At 43.9% G+C, this 22,278-nt stretch overlaps 1 protein-coding gene across 1 annotated transcript in view; it reads right to left on the bottom strand.

Annotated features, from left to right (window-relative positions):
• LOC147698519 (uncharacterized) overlaps positions 1–22,278 on the bottom strand; it is a 308,742-nt gene that overhangs the window by 151,854 nt on the left and 134,610 nt on the right. The gene's annotated exons all lie outside the window — the stretch shown is intronic.

Genomic DNA, 22,278 nt, shown 5'->3' with positions numbered 1-22,278 from the left:
TTGAATGTAAGAAGATGGGGATGCGATGGCGCATCAACAAAATGTTCCTTGCGAGCTTTCTTAGACGGTGGTGGAACATCCTGATCAGATGACGAGGAAGAAGATGTGGCACCATGTTTGGTCTGGAGAGCTTAAGAGGCCAGAGCCTCCTTGGAGGATTTACCAGAAGTATGCTCAGTAGAAAGCGCCTTAGCCAGCTTAATAAAATCAGACTAGTGTGGATTTTTTTGAGATTTCGAAGAACGCCCTGAAGATGGAGGCAACCAACCCTGCTGCAAGGCATAGTTGGACAAATGGTGCTTCAAGGGCTCAATAGCGCGGACCAGCGCTTTATTAACAGAATGCTGAACACCTTGGTCCAGGGCCTCAACTAAATCCTGTTCCATGCAGCCAGAGGAGTCATCATCGTAATAATAACTATCCTCTTCATAATAGTCCTCCATAATTACACCAAGTGTAACAAATAATGCCCACCAGAGGAAAGAAATTGGATTGCTGAAGGCAAATATAAGGGGGGAGTGGCAAAACCCCTAAGGCAAGCCAATACTAAACCGGCAATAACCTGAAGTAAATAAATAAATAAAGAGTGGAGGGAGGGCTTGCTCAAATAGGCCACTTTAGGCAAGGCTTATGCAGAATTACACAGCCCAAAAGTATAATATGTGCAATTTGGGCGTAAATGGAGACTGTAAAGGCAGGCTGTGGGCAAAGAGCCCATTAAACGCTTCTCCGGCGTTAAATCTCCGCGTCAGTGCGGAAACAAACAAACAAAATGGCTGCCGTGCATGCGCGGTATCGGCCGCCTGCTGCATAAGAAAGAGAGGACTACGCGAGCAGCGCGCGTAGCCTCTCATCCCCCAAGACTCCAGCTCCACTGAAATTTGCGCCCGACCCGGGGAGGTGAGCACACGCTCCCCGCAACGAAATGGAACAAAAGAAACAGCAACTTAACCCGATTCCAATGTGTGGAGTCTAAATGTACCAAAACAACAATGCTGGAATGCCAAAAACACCGCAGCGGCAATGCGTGAACAAAGCACAATTACAGGCAGCCTCACAAAGTAAGTACAAAGCACAAATCGAGCCACCAACAGTAAAATGATACATTCAAGCAATAAGTATGCAGTAAATAGGCAAAAGCACTTAACTGGCGGCCGAACAGCAAAGAAAGAGGATATGGTATTCTCTATTGGACATTATATAGTGGTTACTCTATGGTTTGTCAGGTGATACCCATACCCAGAGTGTTCATGGGTATTGTAGTAGTGTTTTTTTCTTTACTGTTTACTGATTGGCTGCTGAGCATTTTGTAGTAAATGTCCTCTCCACTGTTCTTCTCTGGATAGACTGTACTATGATTTCTGTGACATCATAGAATGCCTGGGTGTCCCTCTGGCTCACAGTTCCTCTCTCTAACTTACTGTGGCAGTTGGTCATCTCAGGCTGAGCTGCTAACAGCTGGCTCCTGGTGGGGTTTTACTTCTGTACTTAATATCTTGGAAGGAACTTACAATAAAGAATCTTACCTACACAGTGGACTGTGCATCATTCATTTACCACATCTTGGCGACGTTTTGAAGAGGATGAATCTACGTGTGAACTAAGGAAGCTTCTACATGAAAAGGAACTAAAGACATTTTGGAATTATACATAAGCAGTAAGGTAACGCCCAGCTGACCCCACCAGTGTCCTGTTTCATCTTGGACAGCCTGCACCTGGGCGTTTGTTTGTGAAAGAGCCAACTGCTTTAATGGGACTTATTGTCATCTTGCGGTCATCTGGATTGTCTCCAGCAACAAAAGCGTCAGAAACTCATCTGGCCTGGTCACCCTTTTGTGTTTCTTCGACTTTTGAGCCTTGACAGTTCGCAGTATGGCCATGGTTGGATATCCCAAGAGCATGTGATGTGCCTACTTTCATGGATTTCCCAGTTTTAAACTGCATGAACCTTCGTGTGCATTAAGAAGAAAGAACGGTTGAAGCATTGAGGTACCAAAAGTCTAGGAACTTAAGACATTAAGGTTTTTTCAATATACGTTAACCCAAAGGAACACCTCAGCTAGCCTGCAACCTGGGTGTTTGGGTTTCTTCACTTAAGACGCATTTTCCCTCTCTACAACCTCTGTGTGACTCTTACAGTGTGGGCACGTTTTATCCCGCCTTCACAACTGCCACCATCGATGTTTCATCAAGTAAGTCAAGTTTCCCCTGCTTTCCTTGCGACTGTTACAAACTTTAACATATCGCTCTGGACGTTTGCTGATTCTCGTCTTTCTGGAAACCGGTCTGTATTTTACCGGTGAGTGAGGAACATTTATGTTTATTTTTGTGCACTCACGACATAGTTCTTGTAATGGCAGTTGAACCTCCGCATTTTTAAATAAATCTTCAGCCCTTGCGCACACACATCCTTAACGCACTCAATCTTACCGGCATCCTCTGTGACGTTTGTGCTGTTACTGCTATGCAACATCGGTCAGCACGCCTTTGCCGCGAACCATCTGGCGTGGACGTGATTGCGTGGATTCACTGCGCAAGTCTGGGAGTGTGGAGTAGTGCGTTTGTGCTACGTTTTGGGTGAAATCTTTACTGTTTGCCAAACCGGTCCGCTCCATCGCTGCCAGTCAAATAACGTTTTTGAGCTGGAAAGTTTGTACTGCAAACGAAAGACCAGTTATGTGTCTCTATAAAGAATGGATGTTTCACGAGGATTACGTGACTTTTCAGTCTAATGGTTTTATTCATCAGATGAACACTGCAAGAATTCGGCTCTTCTCAAGTCTTTTCTCCGTCGCGTGCTACATTTGATGCTTGTCACTACCTGGTGCAGTTTACGAGGATCCCGGGTGAGAAATCGCTCACCGGAGCTGATGTTTCCTTTTATTTACACTTGTATTTCTTACCTCGCTGCATGTTTTTGTCAACACCTTGCTGTATGTTTGGAGTGTGCAGATGTATTGATTCGTGTTGGACCACGGCGTGAAGTCTTTTGTGTTGAGTTGGGGGGAAAGGTTGAGACGAGTCTTTCAGTTTATTCCTGTCTGCAATTCCTACTTTCATTTCGTTTTGTGTTTTAGCGGTGGCGGCACCCATTGAGTGAAAGTTTGACAGGAGTTTTACTATTTCATTGTTATTACAATGCTTCCTTTCTTTTCGTTTGTGAGTTAGGTGTGGGGGCACACAGTTTTTGTTATTCACACTTCTGAGGTCTGTTAGTGTAACAGTACTCTGTATTTGTCTTTAGACGTGGTGTTGTTTTAAGGGTCAGTACTCTTAGGTCATTGTTGTCCTAGTGTACCCTATTTAGGGTAGGTTGTCTGCATGTGGGTAGTCAATGCCCATGTTTGTGTCCTAGGGTCATGTAGAACCTTATGGTGTACCCTATCTAGGTGATGTTGTTGTTTTCAGTTTCAAGGGTGAGTATCCTATGTTGTACTCTTATTGGGTGAGGTTGTGTATTTGAGGGTAGTCAATGGCCCATTTCAGTTCCCAGGTTTACTATCCTGCGGTGTACCCTCCTTAGGGGAGGTGGTGTATTTGTGGGTAGTCAATGCCCTATTTCAGTTCCCATGTTTACTATCCTGCAGTGCACCCTACTTAGGGGAGGTGGTGTATTTGTGGGTAGTCAGTGCCCTGTTTCTGTTCCCAGGTTTATTATCCTGCGGTGTACGCTTCTTAGGGGAGGTGGTGTATTTGTGGGTAGTCAATGCCCCATTCCAGTTCCCAGGTTTATTATCCTGCGGTGTACCCTCCTTAGGGGATGTGGTGTATTTGTGGGTAGTCTATGCCCCATTTCAGTTCCCAGGTTTACTATCCTGCGCTATACCCTACTTGTTAGTTGTTTTTTTTTGTGGGTAGTCAATGCCCCGTTTCTGTTCCCAGGTTGACTATCCTGTGGTGTACTCTACTTAGGGGAGGTTGTGATTTTAAAGGGTTAGTACCCTGTGTTGTTGTTTTTTTTTGGTGGAGATTGTTAAACATTGTTTCTTTTTGACACTCTGCTTTTGTCAAAGTCTACCTGCCTGAGATTCGTGGCCAAGGGTGTCATGTCGGTGGGACTTTGTGAGGAGTTTTATCATATTTTCCTCTGTCAGCATGTTTTTGTCAGGGGAGCTTGTTTAGGGTCTGTTTCTAGGCTCGCCTTTGTTTATCAGGGTGTTTACCCTCTGGTGTACCCTTTTGTGTGCGTGACCACCTTTCTTTGCTACTTTGGTTCTCTTTCATCTAAACCATGCTTTTACCCTAAGGGAAGGGGATGTGGCATATAGTAGCATTTTGTTGTTTTTAGTTTTTTTTTAATTTAGCATGTTTTGTATTTCTGCTCCTGCTGATATCTCATGCAATACTTGTTGCTTTTATGTTTTTTTGCCAATTGTTTCTTTATTCTGTTCTTACTCCATAAGGGAAGAGGGTGTGTAGTAAATGTCCTCTCCACTGTTCTTCTCTGGATAGACTGTACTATGATTTCTGTGACATCATAGAATGCCTGGGTGTCCCTCTGGCTCACAGTGCCTCTCTCTAACTTACTGTGGCAGTTGGTCATCTCAGGCTGAGCTGCTAACAGCTGGCTCCTGGTGGGGTTTTACTTCTGTACTTAATATCTTGGAAGGAACTTACAATAAAGAATCTTACCTACACAGTGGACTGTGCATCCTTCATGATACATTAAAGCAATAAGTATGCAGTAATTAGGCAAAATCACGTAACTGGCGGCCGAACAGCAAAGAAAGAGGATATGGTATTCTCTATTGGACAGTTTATAGTGGTTACTCTATGGTTTGTCAGGTGATACCCATACCCAGAGTGTTCATGGGTATTGTAGTAGTGTTTTTTCTTTACTGTTTACTGATTGGCTGCTGAGCATTTCCTAGTAAAGAAATGAGAAAGCATAATAATCGGAGCCTCCGGTCCTGACATAGAATTTCCTGTGAACCGATTTTCATTCTGTAAATTAACACCAACATTTATTTTCCCATTCCCAATGGTTTTCGGGACACATTGATTTTAGGAGAAATTCCTTTCATTGTCATGTTCTCACCAAGGTCTATGTTATGTTATGTTATGTTAGGAGGTTTTTGTAAAGCGCACTATCACCGTAGGTTTCCTGGCGCTGATTGGGATACTGAGAAAGGCAGATTAGAGTTTATCCAGATTGGGGGAAAAGCCAGGTTTTGAGGGACTTGCGGAAAAGGATGAGTGATGTGGCAGATTTGAGAGAAAAGGGAAGAGAATTCCAGAATGTAGGGGCAAGATATGATATATAATCTAATGTAGCATTCTACATTCACACCATTGTTGCTATCTCCTTCTGCACCCTACAAATGCTGCTGTGAGAGGGCGGGCGCTAAATGGGCCCTGATCGTTGTAAAAGTCTTGGTCCATCGCACCGTTGATCACTAGCTGATGCCTCGTTTTCCTTCTTTGATTGTATTGAGATTCATGTCCCATGCTTAATCCACATTTTTTAGGTGCTTTCTTCTACAATTTGATGCTCTCAGCCTAGCTCTTCTGCGGAATGCCAAGGCTGCAGGATCTTGATTCTCCACTACTCTAAATTTACAATCTCTCAATCTCACTTTTACATATTATTTTTCATGCCTGTTGTTACCCTTTGCCGCACATTATCTTTCTCTTTCTAGCGTTTCTCTCTCTTGCTCTGGGTCAAAGCCTGGTCATAAAAAAGTCCCTGTCCCCAAAAATGAGCGTCAGTGGGTCCCCAACAGCAACCTCCGGCTCAAATTAAGCTCTACCAAATATCTAAAAATGAGCCATCTGGAAAACCATATTCCCTATTACTTATTTTTATTTATACTAATTTATCTTTTCAGCGTGAGCTTGCTCCTAAAAACATGATAGAAAGATTTAAAAACATAAAACGGATACAGGTAGATCGGACAGTACTTGATTGTTGACACAATAAAATGCGTTTATAATGAAAGCAAAAAACATAAAACGATACACCAACGAACAAATAAAAAACGAGGTACCAAAGGGACTCCTGCTCTCAAATGATACTTCCCTGACGTGGGGTTGATTTCTGATGGCACCGTAGACTTGAGGTACCTACTACGCCACAATACTTCGTTTTTTCCTGCAGTGAGCCGTGCCGCCAATTCTCGTTTCTTCCACGATATTTTGCGTACACGAAGACCTATTGTATCTATGGGATGTCGTCATCACAGTGAATTTTTATTTTAGGAGCATCATTTGGCCTCTCCATATCACGACCCGGAAGGCAGAGCTTTATTGTGTTTAGTCAAGAGCGCCATCTAGCGTGAAGTGAGGGTAGAGCTGTATTTTCTTCAATGGAGAAAATACCGGAATATGTTCATTGTTTAGGCGGAAGGGAAGCTGCTCGGCAAGCGCATGATTCATCCTTAAATAACAAACATAGCTGAGAGTGGTTTCAAAGCATAAAGGAACTATAGGATATCCATGACGCCTAATTATGAAAAGTGTGTTCTCAAACCAGTCTAGAAAATAAATACGCGCCCGGATTCTGCACACGGGGAGTGCTTGTGACCGAAAAGCACAAGACCAACAAAAACCGGCTCACAATCCAAAGCAGTATTTACTCGTCCTGCAGGGTAAATTACTGCACATTATCCATTTGCAAGACACAGAGATATCGGAAGAGGTTTGTAAGGTATTGGGGGACTGTTAGCCATAGAACACATTTTTGTGCTTCATTCCATAATCACCTACTCTAAATCAGATCCTTTTAAAACATAGCTGGGCTGGCTAGATAAGGTGCTTATTAGAATGAATGCTTAATATAACATAATGTGTTTGACTATCAGTACCTTATCACCTCCTGAAGCAAGATTTGAATGCTTCTTATTTCCGCCTTTGAAGAGACAAGTTTCTAAAAGAAATGAACTCTATCCAAATAAAATTATATTTTTGGTTCTGAAACAGCAGTCATACCACCGGTGCTGCTTATTAAACGCCTATTGCCCGACCCAAAGTCAAGGTCTCACAAAATATTTCTGCATTTTTCCTATTAGATGAAAACATTGTGGGACTTTTAAGAAAAAGGCAGCAAAGAGATGTCAGAAGCTGCTGAGAAGTTCTGACCTTGTTGAAGTTTTTTTGAGCAGAGGAACGAACACCGCTTTAAAAAAAACTTTTTTACATTGTTAGAAACAGATGACAAGGCAGGCAAGGTCAACCTTTCACCTCATCTCTTACCCAACATATTACCTAACTCTTGCTGGTTCAGCCTCTCTCATATTGATTTCACCTCTGCATTATCTCATCTTATCTGATCTCATCTCTCCCGAAACATCTTACCCTCTCTCTCTGATTTTACCACTCTTACATCCATCTTTCCCCTCCATGCTCTACTCTTTCCCTCTCACCTTATCTTGCTGGTTCTCTCTCTCTTACATCCAGATCTGAACTTCCTTGCCATACTCTTCACTTCTTAACTCTCCACCCAGCCATTTTTTTTTCTCTGCTGGTTCTTTCATCCTAAATCCACCTAGCTCTTTTCCTTCTCCCCTTTCTTTTTATCTTCTCTCTGTGGTTCTACCCCTGCCACATAGACCTTTCTCCGTCTTCCTTCCTTCCCTTATCTTACCTTCGTTTACTGATTCTGCCTCTCTTACATTGGCTTCTACCTCCCTGATCTGCTATTCATCTATCAGCTGGCTCTTACCTTTCTCTTGGTGGCTCTGCCCATCAAGATCCACCATTCCCTCCCCTCTCCCTGCCAACCTCTCACCACCTCTTGATGGTGCTGCTCTCTTATTTCCACATCTCCGTTTCTCTCTCTCCACTCTGCTTATGGCGGAGCCGCCCTCTCATATATCCATGCCTCTTTTCTTTTCTCATTGATTCTCCCAATCTTACATCATCTCTCCCTCCATTCTTAACTCTTCTTCTACTTTCTACCCGGCCTCTAACCTTATTTGGTGAATTCTGCCCCCCTTACAGGCGTCTCTCTCCTAGCTTCGTCCTTTCTCTGTATGGGTTTGTCCTTCATTTATCCACCCCTCTCCTCCATGCCCTGCACTTCACATCATCTCTCCTCTGCCTCTTACCTTTTTCACTGATTCTGTCCTTCTACATCCACCTCTCATGGACCTCACTCTCTCCACATACATTCTCCTGCTGGTTCCGCCTCTCTTACATCTGCGTCTCCCATCCATGTACTGCTGTTCACCTCTCATCTCTCCTTTCAGTCTCTTCATTGGTGGCTGCTGGTCTGTCCATTTACATCCACCTCTCCCCTTTCACCCCCAATTCTTTTACTTTGTCTCACTATTTCTGTTTTCTTACATCCACCTCTCCCTTCCATGCTCTACACTGCACCTCCTCTCTCCCCCAGTATGTTACCCTTCTCAGTGATTCTGCTCCCATTACATCCACCACTTGCCTCCCTAATGCACTTGTCACATCTCATCTGTCCCCAGCCTCTAACCTTCTCTTGCTGATTCTACCCCTTTAACATCTACCTTTCCCCCGTCTCTCTTCCTCAGTTGCTTACCTGCTCTTCATTATCCTGACCTCTTACATTCACCTCTCACCATTCCCTTTACCCGCCACTTAATTTCTTCTTATGGTTCTCCCTCCCATATCTACCCTTTTATATACATTCACTATGTTTTGCCATTCATCTTTCCCTACAGGCTTATAATTGTGTGCAGGTTCTGTCCCCTTTACATCAAACTTTCTCTTTTCCCCAGCCTCTTTTTGCTGGTTCTGCCCCTCCTTCATACACACCCCCCTCCATGCTTTACTCTTCTTGCTTCATCCTTCTCCCACCTCTAGCCTCTGTTTGCTGGTTCTGCCCCTCTGACATTCACCTCTCCCTCCCATGTGCTGCTCCTCACCTCTCTTCTCCCTCAGCCTCTAGTCTTACCTTGTTTCAGCTGCTCTTCCTTATGTCCACCTCTCTCCTTCCGCCATCACACAATTCAAAAGGCTCTTATATTTCTGCATAGATTTTGCCGCTCTGAACATTTATCTTTTTGTGCATGCTATGAGGGGTAGGCGAGCCACTGTAAGCTTGGGCCAGAGGCCTGGCTCTGGCTCAGCTTGAGGTTCTCTTGAAAAGTCAAAGCACAGAACAAGTCGAGCTTTCACAGGAGACGATATGGCCTAGTGGCTACAGCTGCTCACCATGCATCATGCAGAGCCAGGCTCGAATCCTAGCCTCAGTTCAGCATCCTGTGAACCCAGGCAAATCTCCCTATCCCAGAAAAAAAGCTTTTAATGTAGTCTGTGCCTGTTGCAAAGCACTCTTACGTAAGGACAAAGCATTAAACTTAAATGCTTCTAGCGAGATACCCATCTAGTGGCTGAACTGCACAGTGAGAAACTGGACAATCTAGAATAGATCCCAGCTATACCAAATTATGTGATCTTAGGCAAAATCTTTATTTCACCAAGCCTTCATTTTGTTCATTATCACACATCAAAGCACTTTCGAGTGCATGCATTCAAAATGTGCAGTACAGATACCTCTTGCATTTGGTATATTAGACTATAATTTTGCTCCATATTTAATAAGAATCTAGTCCACATATAGGGTACACATGAACCCTGACCTACCTTTTAATTCACTAATTCCCTTATCGTCAAAGCAGTAGCTGGCATGTTTTTTAGGTCAAGTTTAAAAATGCTCACTTTTAAGAAATACTTCTCAATGCAGTGATGTAATCTGATGTTCTAAAGTAAAACACTTTTGCCCATCTCTACTGTCACCTCATCTTTCTTCCATGCCCGAGCCTTCTTTCACTGATTCTGCCTGTTATATCCACTGCTTCTCTTCCCGACCTCTTACTCTTTGTTGCCAATTGTGACCCTCGTACATTCAGCTGTTGTCTCTCTACTGTACTCTTCCTGCTGGACTCTTAATCATCTCTCCCCCACCACTTACCTTAGTTCTTTTGTTTGCCTTACCCCTTTATATTCACCTCTCCATTCTCTGTTCTGCTCCCTTTTACTTCATCCTAGGCGAGCAGTGCCTAATGCTATGAAGCAGATGCTTTTGATTTGAGCCTTGCAGGACACCCTGCTTTTCACTCAGGCAGGGGCAGGGCTGTCTTCACACCTAAGGACAATTCAAGTACCAATCTAATCGCTCTTATGCAGATGCAGCAATTCGATTTCTGAAGCCCTTTCAGCCCATGGCTGCAGTGTCTAGAGGAAGGGGACCCCTCCCTTATGCCTTACAACGCTGCACCACTGGTAACCCTGGGGCTTTCTAACACCAGAGTGTTTTTTATGGTGGTGCCTGGCATGGGGCACTGTGGCTGTGAGCAGTAGCGGGGCCCTGGGCAGCTGCCCAAACGGCCCATGCCTAGTGCCGCCCCTGCCTCTGACATCAGACCATGCTGGACAAAACTAAGACCTGCTGGTGAAGAGAGAGGCTGTGAACACAGGTGCATCTTAGCCAGTATGATTCGCAGTGCTTAATTTGTGCCAGTGGTTTCCGGTGATCAGCACCTGCACTTATTTGGTTTCCAGTGCTCAGCACCACACTTGGGACAGTCTGCCACATGGTGGCGCTCCTCATGTAATTTAGAGATGAGCAGAACAACGGTTGTTTATGAATACAACACACATTAACAATAACTAATACCTGCCTCCCCAGCCATTCCTTTAGCTTTGGGGACCTGGATTAATTTAAACTGTCTCACTTTCAGACGAGAGTGATGGTTAGTAGTTGTTTTGGCAGCCATGACAATCTGCAGTGGCCTCCTGGTCAGGGTCCTGGCACTCATTATTTTACAAATTAAGCACTGTTCTGAAGGTGTCAGCATAAGATTTCCCAACAAGCACCAGATACACCAAGCTAAACGAGATGGTGCCTCAAGTGGATTGTTGGGATGAGCTTGGAGCAATATGTAGAGTTTTGAGGGAATCTTAGGAGCGCAGAACAATGGTGCAAGCCTTTCAAAGTCATGCTAGCTATGACGTCTGTGTATGCTGTATAAAAACAGATCGATAAAAAAAAAGATTTTCAGTGTGTTCAGAACAAGTCTCTGAAAGTGACACCTGAAGTTTATCGGTTCCAGTCCCACAGAGATAGCTTGGACGTTCAGTGTCTGCTGCACTGTTTATCACTCCGTCTGCAAGATAGCTTGGCGGATTAATGCACCTTTTATGATAATATTCACTTGCACCTCACCGAGACTCCCTAATCTCGTGATTTCAGACGCCATTTCTCTATAATTTCCTTAGAGATGAAATCTGATAAAATATTTTGCAGGCCCGTGTAGCAAGAGAGACCCTTTTAAAAGGCAACAGTATGAGGAGTAAAACTGGAAGGGGTCTACTTAGAATGTGTCCTTGATTCCAGACTCCTGACTCCACCAAATGCATTGATGCGTGACTCCTTTGCTCCGCTGATTCCTGATTCTATTACAGCACCGGAGGCTTCGGATTATGCTTCTCTTTCTTTACTACGGTCAAAAACAGCAGCCAATGAAAAAACGTTTTTCATAACATAAGTAAACTACATTTCCCATGGTGCTCTTCCACCATTCATGCCCCATCAGACCCTATATGAGTCACAACCACAGCCCCATGAGCCTCTTTCTTTGCTGCTCATTGCAGAGATAAGTGCTATTCAAATTATTATACTCTTACTAGTAATTATTTGCATATCAGCTGTTTCCTTAAGCGCGCGCTTATCGGAACGACCTTGATTTACATGTATCTTTATTGCATGACTCATGCTAGTTTACTGAATATTGTCAACCGTTTTGCGCGATGCGCGAGTGTTAACGTCCTGAAGCGGGCGATTCCCTTTGAATTGAATGAGGCTTTATGTTGGGTATGCGCGCTGCACAAGTGTTGCTTGCTAATTGTGGCTCCAGTTCCCGCCCCCAGGGGGGTTATTTGACAGACGCGCGTTTAGCGCAAGGGTGTTTTTAGGCCGTGAACAGGCCTACAACATTGCTATTGGCTCCCATGGGAGCGGAGGTGACACTGCTGTAAGCGGTGCACCTCAAAAGCATTTTTGGGCATTTTGAGTTCAAAAGCAAAAAGCGAGGCAGCGCTTACCGTCGGAGGCCTTCCCTCGTCAAGCCTGACGTGCAGCTTGGAGTCGGAGAGTGTCCAATTGGACAACATTTGGGCTACTTTTGGGCCAAGCACGTCGTACGTCCCCCCATTTGCTCGTCCATGGCTAAAAATAGCCTGGATCTTCACCGAGCAATACGTTGTGTGTTGAATGATAAGAAATCAGGACCCATCCAAAAGGTATTTTCTTGTAATTTCAAATGTCCACAATACATATGAAAGTACACGATCTTGTAAAAAAAACTCCGGATTCTTGCAAGATTTTCTTATTCAAGTTCTTCATTGTAGTATTTCAACACAGGAAAAATCCAAGAAAAAAAATGGATTTCCTTCTTAGCCAGCCAACGCGTTTCGTCTCAGACAATGAGACTCAGACAATGAGACTTCTTCAGGGCTCAAACGTTAATTGATAATCACAAATCAGTACATCTTGGTAGATTTTCTCAAATACAGTGTGGTATGGTAATTTCTCTTTATCCTGACGAGATGTGCTCAAAGAGATAGAACCTGTACAAAATCAGGATTCCCTGTCTATAAGATGGTTGTGTTTCTAACACTGTTCTTGTTGTGCTTAGTCTTGATAATCTAAGAAAGGTATGGTAACCAGCAGAAGTTCCACATCAACGGTAGGGCAGCAACGTTGTGTGGTGGCCGACGGGCTGCAATAGTAGTCAGCCCAGGGAGTGAGCACAGGCTCCATAAAATTTAAATCGGCTCACTACACCCTGGAGACTGGTCTGGAATAACAAACATGACAGCTTTGCTGAGGTGCTAAGTAGTTTTAATATACTCCCTATACTGTGTGCACGTGGGTGGCTCCCCCCCTCACTCCTCATGGGTATACTTTACCGTGAGGCCTTAATTTAGGCAAAAGTGAGAGTAACTATCCATAATGGAAGAATGGGTGAGATATGAGGAGGATGAACCTTATGATGAGGGACAGCAAGAGAATGTCACTGGAAAATAACATTGTTGACGCTCTAGACGCATCAGTCCAGCAGTCGGTCAACAGGGCAATTGAAAGCATGGTCCCTGGTGTGGTGCAACAAGCCTTGGTAGCGGCTCTAAAGCCAATTACCAAACAGCTGGAAAAATTAGCGAAAAGACATGGGTTCACAAACCCTCTTGAACCACATAAAGAGACTCCAGTAGATGATACTCTGGCGAAGTCGAAGTCATGACCCCATGTTGATGCACTGGCTAACCTGCTTCAGGCGAACATAGTGGATCATGGTTTTAACACACCATCCACCACCGAGGGTGGTCAAACGTAAACAGAAAGTTTGCATAGGTTACATAGACACCGACACAACAGACACTGCTACGACGGATGAGGAGGTGCCCCCTAAAAAAAAATCTGGGAATACAATCAATCTACCTGATAAAGATCCTAATACACCTTTTACCCAATAAGTATAGTTCACTTCAAATCATCCGATTGGGATCCCGCCCCCGAAGTGGCAGACTACTTGCACGACAACCTCAGGAAGGGTTTTGATAAAGAGGTGCCCAATAGACTGCGCTCGGAATGCCCTCGACCAGATATCCCGGACAGGGTTGCAGAAACTCCCGATATTGATGCTAGCGTCTTGACTTTTCTTAAGAAGTTTGCAAAAGTTCCTAAAAAGGGCATTGATTGAACCTGGTGAGGCTGCCAGGACAAGCTCCTCGACATAGCAGGAATCCTTGCCAAGATACTGGAGATGGCTCTCATGGGTAAGGATCCAGCCACTCCCATTGACCCCGATATTCTGTCGGGTTGGACACAGAGCAATTTGCCTCCTGGGAAACGCAAACTGCACTATCTCTATAGAGAGACGCAAATCTTTGTTTAATGAGGATGGACTCCAATCTGACCGAATTGGCCTCTGCCGAGCCGGGTCCTCTGGGGACCTCTTTGGGGACTGATTTGTCAAGAACGTGTCAAAGTATGTAGGTAGTTTTACTTCCCTAGACAAAGCACAGTCGGGGATTAAACGTGTGTTCCACGCTGGCCTTTTTCACAGGGCCGGGCGAGGCAGAGGACACTCGCCAGGCCGTCAGTCTTACCAAGGTCCTCCCAGAGGAGACTATGGACGAGATAGAGGTGACTGGGACTCTACCAGGGGTGGAACCTTCTACCCGACAAGACAAAGGTTCGACAGACGTCGGTTCAACAGAGGTGGACACCGAGCAGGATTTCAAGCTCAAAACGGTGCAAGTAAGTGTTGCAAAATTTCTTCACCAATCCTTGGGGGGGTTGTGCACAATTCTTCACACACAATTGGAGGGTGTTATTACAAGATGCGTGGGGCTTACAGACTATTAAAGGTTTTCATCTAGAGTTTTACCAGACACCCTTTCAAGACAGATATCCCAGATAACTGAATTTTTCCCAACAAGAAAGTGTTTTTAAAGATGGAGAAATAGAAGAATTGCTGCAGAAACACACAATTGTTTATTGTGACAAGGATGCTCGCGGCTTCTGCAGCAACGTCTTCTTGGTACAGAAAAAGGGTGGTGGTCACAAGTTGGTGTTAAACCTGAGAGAGTTCAACCGTTTCATGGTCTACAAACACTTCAACATGAAAGGGATCCATTTGTTGGCCGATCTATTAAAGAAGGGGGATTGGATGGTCCGGCTGAACCTTAAGGACGCATACTTGATGATCCCTATCCACCCCTCTCATGGGCGATTCCTCCAGTTTCAATGGCGGAACCGATGGTTGGAATATTTTGCCCTTCCTTTCGGGCCTTCCTCAGCGCCATTATGTTTCACCAAGGTAATGAAGCCAGTCATAGCTCATCTCAGAGCACAGGGAATTTGCATGATAGTGTATCTAGACGATATTCTTATTATGGCTCACACTCAATCATTGTCCAAACTTCATTTGCAGATGACGATTTGCCTTCTGCAAAACCTGGGTTTTGTGATCAACAATCCCAAATCAGCCTTATCCCCCTCCCAGACTATAGACCTCCTGGGATTTGTCATAGACTCACAGACAGCTCAGTTAAGTCTTCCCAAGTCAAAGCTACAGGACCTCTAGAAAGAGATCACCTCAGTATTATCCAAACAGGAGGTATCTCTCCGAACACTTGCAAGGATAGTGGGGTTATTAGCATCCTCAATACAGGCCATATTTACGGGCCCGCTGCATTATCGGGCTCTTCAGAGATTAAAGATTCAACATCTATGCAAGGGACTCTCATACACAGATATAGTTCCCCTAACGCAAGAAGCGAGGGAAGAAATGGCGTGACGGGTAGGTCATTTAGAGGCCTGGAATGGCAGAGCCATCTTCAGTTCTCAACCAGAAGTAGTTACAGAATCATATGCCAGCCGCTAGGGCTGGGGGTGCGTTGCGGAGATATCTCCACAGGAGGTCAATGGTCACTTCAAGAACTGTCACTCCACATCAACTGCCTCGAGCTGCTAGAAGGTCGTTCGCGATACGTACTCTCTCCCCCAAACAAGTGTCTTGTTGCATCCTTCTCAGGATGGACAATATCTCGGCAGTGAGATATATCAACAAGTTGTCTCTACTTGTGGAAATAGTGAAGGGTTTCTGGCACCATTGCCTAAAGCATCAGATATCAGTAATTGCGAAATACATTCCGGGGCAGTCGAACACTGTCGCAGTCTGGAATTCCAGATATCTGAATGATTACAGCGACTGGCAACTCCAGCCGCAACTGTTCCAATGGTTACAGACAGTATAGGGTCTTTGACAGATAGATCTTTTTTAATCCATACTGAATCGACAACTGCAGACATTCTTCAATTGGAGACCAGATCCCTTGGCGAGAGCAACGGACGCCTTCACCCAGAATTGGGCACGGAATCTGAATTACACCTTTCCCCCTTTCATCCTAATTCCCAGAGTGACCACCCAGATAGCTCGCCAGCAGGGGAGGTGATATTGGTGATGCCGCTTTTCAGGGCGCAACCCTGGTTCCCAATGCTGTTGGAAATGAGTTGCGATCTTCCCAGGATGCTCCTTGGTCTCAGACGTTGCCCCAGGGCCCTCAAGGGGAACTGCACCCTCTGGTAACATCGGGCAGTTGTCCCTGATGGCATGGAGGTTTTCTGGCAGCAGTGGGAAATGCCAGGAATTTTGTACAAGGCTTCCGAATTTATTAGACAGGCTGGGCCCCTTCCACATGAAAGATATTCTTCAGCTTGGAAATGCTGGGTATGTTGGTGCATGGAACGGCATGGGGATCCCTTGGGGGCAGAGTTATTCTAGGTTGTGAATTTCCTATCTGAAAAAGCCTCAGAAGGCTTAGCATATCGTTCAGTCAACAATTTTAGATCCGCGATATCCGCGGGGCATACGCTGGTAGACGGTAAACCGAAAGGCATGCATCCAGTGGTGTGTAAGTTGCTTAAGGGTATTAGAGTAGCTAACCCTCGAAAACCAAAATATTTATGTCTATGGGACGTATCACTAGCTCTAAATCTTTTTGATAGATGGCCGAGTAACACTCAATTATCCAGAAAACAATTGTCAGTGAAAATGGCTATGCTATTGGGTCTATCTGCTTGCAGACATTATTCTGACATGAAAGCTCTAGACATTCCAGGTAGAGTATATACTCCGGTAGGAGTTTCTTTTACTATTACATGCAGGACGAAAACAATATCAAGTAATGTTGAGTATAAATCTTCTCCTAACAATGATAAGTTGTGCATGGTACAATGCCTAAAAGCATGTGAGGAGAGCACACGGTCTTTGAGACCAGAAGGTTTGAAACAGTTATTGATCGCTCTGCAGAAACCATTCAAGCCAGTGTCTGCGGTGACAATAGCTAGATGGTTGAAATCAGTTATGAAAGAAGCTGGGGTGGATACCCAGGTGTTTGGTGCACATTCTTTGCGGGGCGTTAGGGTGTTCAAAACCCTTATGTTGGGTTCAACTATTCAGGACATTATGAAATCTGAAGATTGGTCATCTGAATCTGTGTTTAAGCAAGTTTATTATAAACCGGTGGGTGATATAACTACTGTGGTTTTCGATAAGCGTTAAACAAGAATAATCCGAAGCCTCTAGTCCTGTAATAGAATAACAAATTTGCTAGCATTCGCGCCAAGAATTTTCAATTCTATTAACCCCTTCCCTGCTCATGACGAGCTCAGCTCGTCATGAGGCACACTGGAGCTGTGCTTATGACGAGCTGAGCTCGTCATGAATAAAGAAGAATAGCAATTTCCAGCACAGGATGGGAATTGCCTTAGCAGCCAAGGTGTTAAGGGCATGGAGGCGAGGATTATCCCACCCGGTTGTATTCTGTTTGATTACAATAAGTAAGGTACCCAGAGGGTGCTAGGCGTTGCGGGCGTGAGTCATGACAATCAACTTTTTGTCAAATACAGCTAAGTGCCGTCTTCCTTATTTAACTATTCATTCTGTTATGTTGCCATCTTCTTCCCTATAGGGTGTGCCATTGTCGCCTCCACCCCCCTCCCGAGACCTATGGGGCGTGGATCTTTCTAGTAACAAGTGAGATCTCATTTACATATCTCACTTCCCACTTTTTTCACGCTGGACCATTTATTAACCACTTTCTACCACTGGCCCTGCATTATTGGCCTATTGATCTCTGTATACCCAAGAGTATCAGTATAGTTGCCTAACTCAGGCAAGGAGGGCTCACTTTCGCCCTTGCTCCACCAAGCATAGTGCATGTCACCTCTATGATCTGCGCTGCGACATTTGGCTCCTGCACAACAATACCAGCTATGCCACTTTTGTCACGCATTTATGATTACTTTAAGCATGTCTTCCATGAGATCGGTCCTTTGTAGAGAACCTAGAAGACAGTATTTATTATTATATGTCTGTCCTGTTGAAATGTATGTCTGTCTCCTTTTCTTTTTCAGACCATACAGACTAAATATGAGGTAAATCCCACAATTTGTTGGTTTGTTCTCTTTTGTTTGCACTTATAGTTTTTACACCTATTTTAACTTTCACGTCCTCTGGTCAGGGTGGGCCTTAGCGCGTCCATACCGCCGAGGTACATTCCCCATGGTCCTGAAGAAAGCCCAGTAAATAACACATCAAGGGCAGAAACATGTCGACCCCACTTTAAGTGGAAATACCCAAACAATTTAATTTGGTAATTTCCTCACACATATTTTAACGTGTCACATTGACCACTGAATAAAGTTTTTTGCGTGGTATTCAACTGTGACATTTTTAGACCATTTTTTTCACATTATTGCCACAAAAACCAGCTCCGCAGTATCCTGGCGTCGTAGCACACCAGGGAGGCACTCGGCTTCGCCTGGTGGGCCCAATGATGAAGCATGTCACCAACCAGGGTGGTGAGTGGGGGCTTCATAAAAATCCAATGCGATTTTATCCCCTAGGCTAACCGACCTCATGTGTCTGTGCTTACACATATAATAAGCGATACTCGTTTGTTGTTTGAAACATGATTCCAATAAGTACCCACCCATATCTAATGATATATATTTTTCAACAGAGATTACAGGTTATCTATTTAATTTATTCCAGTCTCAGACAAGAAGACTGAATAAGAGTTCTTCTGGTTGAAGACGTCGGCCGAAGTTCTGGTTAATGGTTATTCTTCCACATTGGAGGATTTGTGGATTTGAATTAATGTTCGCACTTGGACTATGGACTCGAGCAAAGAAAGAGGCTCATGGGACTGTGATGGTGACTCTTATAGGGTCTGATGGGGCATGATCGTTGGAAGAGCACCATGGGAAATGTAGTTTACTTATGTTATGACATTTTTTTCTTCATTGGCTGCTGTGTTTGACAGTAAAGAAAGAGAAGCATAATCCTCGCTTATGTGTCCTTAATAGAATTGAACATTCTTGGTGCGAATGCTAGCAAATGTTTTACTCCTCTCCAGCTTACCAGAGCCACTTGCCTGACTCCACTGACTCCCAGCTCCTCTCTCGTGGCTCTAAGGGCCTTTATCCATTGCTTTTCGAGTTCTCTAACTCCTGACTGATTCCTAATTTCACTGATATCTGGATACATTTTCCTGAATACACAAATCTGACATTCTCCTGATTACACTCTGCTTCTTGTCTACCTTCTTGACTATCTCCGGATTCCATTCTTTTAACCCCACTTTCTCGGCCTTGTTGATCCAGCTTGGAGAGGGAGGGGTAAGAGAAGTGGGTGTAGTGCAGACGAGCCCGGGCTTAGACATTATTGGAAGGAAATGGGGTAAACTCCTACCATCCTCCGCACGATGAACGCTGAGTCCTTCACTGAATGACCGCTTTATTAAAAGCGCTTACAGAAAGTGGGTGTGTACAGCTTACGACAATGTATCAGCAGCATGCTAAGAACTGTAAGAGTGAAGGGTACTCAGGCCTGGCTTTGAGACCCCATCACTAGCTGATCAGTTAACTTAGAACTCTATATTGGTCACAAGCTTGGTCTTAACAGGCAGGGTGTTGTGGCATGAGTAACTCACTCTGGGACATCAACACGTCGGGCTACAGCAAGTAAGTTCAAGTAACTTTAATATAGACACTTCTTGAACAAGACTGCTCTCACTGACTCCGCTAGAACCTACAACCTTATTCATAATACATTCCCTGCGTTAAAGCAGTCCACTTCATTTTCTGCAGAGGCGAGACTATGTAATGAAGACACCACACTTCTCCCCTCTTATAAGATAGCAATGTGTAATGTTAACTAACTACAAATAATTTCTAATCTTAAAACAGGTATTACACCACCAGATATGTTAATGATGAACATTCCTTCAATTAATAAATCAAGAGGGGAAGGATCACTTGTCCTGCATAACCAGGGTATGCAGGTTGGTGTGGGGTGTCTCCCAAATAAAAGACCCTCATGCACGTGTAATTTAGGTTCTCGTAGCGGTATATGTTGTCTCCCCGCTTTCATTGACACGTGTGTGCATAATCCTTCGGTCAGTATTTTTTGCACCCTCCGCCAGGAGGTATTTACCCTTGGTTAAAAACAGTAGTGATCGTGAATGGTGAGTGATAAGTGCTCAGGAAGGGTTCTTTAAAATACACAAACAGCTAGACTGAAATTTTAATTAGTCTAGGTTCGAGTAGGCTCAATGAATGGGGTTTTAGTGTGAAGCTATAGAATGATTAGGAATTCAAGCGCACTATTATAGTGAAATTAAAATGCGGTCAACATGTTTCAGCCCTATTCGCCTATGTAGGTCAGTGGGCTTTCTTCAGGACCAGTGCGGGGTAGGGAATAAAGTGAAAAAAGAATAGGTTATTGACCTGTTTCTTCAGTTGGAGGAAGGTCACATTGTACCTATTGAAGTGACAAATGACACTGCATATGTCCGGGTTGAGAGAGGCAGAGACAGCACAAGCTGCGCTGTAGGAGAAGAGTCCCAGTGAGGCATTCCCTACATTGCCGCCAACCCGATGAAGTGTCATTTGTCACTTCAATAGGTACAATGTGACCTTCCTCCAACTGAAGAAACAGGTCAATAACCTATTCTTTTTTCACTTTATTCACGACCCCGCACTGGTCCTGAAGAAAGCCCACTGACCTACATAGGCGAATAGGGCTGAAACATGTCGACCGCATTTTAATTTCACTATAATAGTGCGCTTGAATTCCTAATCATTCTATAGCTGCATACTAAAAACCCATTTATTGAGCCTACTCTAACCTAGACTAATTAAAGTTTCAGTCTAGCTGTTCGTGTATTTTAAAGAACCCTTCCTGAGCACTTATCACTCACCATTCACGATCACTACTGTTTTTAACCAAGGGTAAATACCTCCTGGCGGAGGGTGCAAAAAATACTGACCCAAGGATTATGCACACACGTGCCAATGAAAGCGGGGAGACAACATATACCGCTACGAGAACCTAAATTACACGTGCATGATGGTCTTTTATTTGGGAGACACCCCACACCAACCTGCATACCCTGGTTATGCAGGACAAGTGATCCTTCCCCTCTTGATTTATTAATTAATCCCAAGGAGACTGAATGGATCAGTACTCTTCCTCCCCTCATTGATTGATTATCATTCCTTCAATTATTAATCCTCCGGGTAGCGTGGTTTCTTCACAACTCTCAAACTCCTCCTAATGCTCTTACCCTCAGAAACCAACTCACCATCTCTTCCCACAATTCCACCATCACACTGTTTTTCACTACCTCTCAACTTGTCATTCAAAACATTTCCTTTGTGCATTACATCGATAAGACATAACGACTACACAACCCTTATTCCATATTCTTCCAATCCTACGTTTTGATTGCTTTATTTACCACTTTTAACTCTTTGGTGAATTTAGATCAATCAGCACATCCAAATGGTGCATAAATATTTACCCAATAACCAACCTCCACATTTAGATTCACCACAGTCTTCTTTTGATAAACCCTTTCATTTCCTGGTCGTCTAGGACAAGCATTCGTGTTTGGCATATGTCCCGTGAATAGTTCAAAAGGAGTCTTTCCTGGAGACAGGCGGGGTGCATCAATATGTTTTTGTAATTCTTGATACAGTCCAATCCATTGGCTCAAGCCAATAGTTTTCCTTCCTTTAAAATCTTATTCATCCTTTAAATGGTCCCATTGTTATGATGATAATAGAATTTTGTTATCTTGTGTTCAATTCCACATTCTTTTAAATATGTTACCATTATGAGGAACAAAATTGTACATCATTGTCTGTAAACATCCTCCTTGGATAGCTCTCTTGCCAAAACGTACTCTCTAGAAATGTGATCACTGCACTAGTAGAGAGATATCACAACACACATGGGACTTCAACCCATCAAGAATGCAAATCCATTACCCTATCAAATAGGGTGTGGCTTGGTGTCCTCTAATGTGACCCAAAAGGTCCAATGCTACTTTCACCCGTGAATATGCAGGTAATTTCTGAAACATTAAGAGTATTTCTCTTGCTTTAACCTCTTATCACTCTTGTACCACTTCATGCAATCTCTGACTAGATGTTTAACATCTCTGTATAATGATGGCCACCAAAAAGCATACTGGAATCTTTTGTTCATTTTTGTCCCACCAATATGATTTTCATTACCAAGATACAACAGTTGTATGCAAACACCTTCAGGAGGAACCAGCCTTATTCTTCGTAACACAATGTATTTGTCTGCATCTAATTCATTTCTCAACAACCACCAAGAGTTACCCGAAGCTCATGTATATCCATTTCACCCGTAGAAATAAATTCCATTCCATCACAAGCTTGAAGACATCATGTTTTTGCATCACTTGTCTCCATTCATC

The sequence above is a fragment of the Lissotriton vulgaris genome, chromosome 8 (assembly GCF_964263255.1).
Source record: "Lissotriton vulgaris chromosome 8, aLisVul1.2, whole genome shotgun sequence".
In the NCBI taxonomy this organism is placed as follows: domain Eukaryota; kingdom Metazoa; phylum Chordata; class Amphibia; order Caudata; family Salamandridae; genus Lissotriton; species Lissotriton vulgaris.
Note: the sequence above shows the minus strand (reverse complement) of the source record. Positions and strands in the feature narration are given on the sequence as shown.